The following is a 1,568-nucleotide window of genomic DNA, read 5'->3' on the forward strand; positions in this document are numbered from 1 at the left end:
GTTCTGCAACTTTAAGCTCCTTATGCTTCATTATGCTAATTAAAGAATTTCCAGCTACTTTTGAACTATTTTACTTAAAATTTTGGCTGTTTTAGTTATTTAACTACAAATGCCACTTTTTTGTACATTTATGCATTTTTTTTCTGCCAATTTTACATTTTTTCCCACTGTTTGGGTGTTAATTACAACTTGTGGCTGCTACATTTAGCTCATTTTATGCTAATTTTAGCTTTTAGATCTTCTTTTTTCTATTGTTTTGTTTTTTTCTACTGTTTGAGCTTTTATTCTGGGAATTTGTGGTATTTATGTATCTTACAGCTGTTTTATGCTCTTTTTAGCTACTTTAGCTTTTAGCTTTTTTCTGCTTTTTCAATTATGTTTTTTGCTTCTTTTTACATTTTTTCTGCAAAGTTAGGCCTTTTTTTGCTTCTTTCAACTATGAAAATTTGAACTTGCTATGACACTTTTGAAATAAAAAAAATTTCAGCTCAATTTCAGGAAGAAGCATTCACACTAGCATTTTCGCAGGAAATGCAATTTCTCTAGTTATTATTATCTTTGTAGCTCGGCTATGGGCTAAAAACCACTAATAGCTGCATTTTATGTATTTTGCTGTTCACCACTGGATACAATTTAGAATGACAACAGTTTTTCTCACACCCTTTTGCAGTTTTTGGGCTTTTCACGTCCCTTATTTTGTCTTTTCATGTTTCACTTTTTATCATCTTATGTCTTATTGTTATTTTTAGTTTATTATATTTATTCCCYTAGTGCAGTGGTGTCCAAGGGCCGGTGTCCTGCACATTTTAGGTGCTGCCCTGGTTCAACAGAGCTGAAGGAGTGCTTAATTAGGTTCCTCAGTAAGGTCTGCAGAGGCCTATACAGTCACTCTTAGCAATCAGAACCACTRTCCTCTGGCTTCATGTGTTTTCTCCTGAGTTTGTAAGGTTTGATGCCGTGTCAGCATTATATCAATTTTTAAAGCTTTTTGTTTGTGAGCTCCTTGTCCACATTCATGTGTCTAAATCCACCACCAACCACTTTGTATGATTTTTGTCTTTTCATTTCTCCTTCAGCTCATTTCTTTTTCTTTGTCTCCTACAAATAGTTCGACTTTAAAAGTTCATCTTGTTCAAGTAGCTAATTGTTGACTTCTTAGGCAAATGTAATAGCATTTCACTGGTCTGGTGCTGAAACTTCAACTGTTCAAATTCTGTTTCTCTTAACTATTTTGCTACTTTAAGTTATCATTGCCTTGTTGTTCTGCTAACTTCAGCTTCCTTCCTGCTTGTTTTAAATTAAAATGTCAGCAAAACCACTCAGCATGCATGCTGATGGGGTGCCGTTTGTAAAGTTACACAGTCGAAAATGACCACCAATATTTTTGTTTTATTTAGCCTTTTATAAGTAAAAAAGAACAGATTTATTTTTCAAAGTCAGTTTTTCATCATGTGATTCATACATTTATAAATGTCATAGTTTATAAACTAAATATTTAACTTACAAATTAAATATTTAGTTAACAAGCTAAATATTTAACTTACAAATTAAATATTCAGTTAACAAGC

The sequence above is a fragment of the Austrofundulus limnaeus genome, unplaced genomic scaffold, assembly GCF_001266775.1.
Source record: "Austrofundulus limnaeus strain Quisiro unplaced genomic scaffold, Austrofundulus_limnaeus-1.0 Scaffold152, whole genome shotgun sequence".
Lineage (NCBI taxonomy): Eukaryota > Metazoa > Chordata > Actinopteri > Cyprinodontiformes > Rivulidae > Austrofundulus > Austrofundulus limnaeus.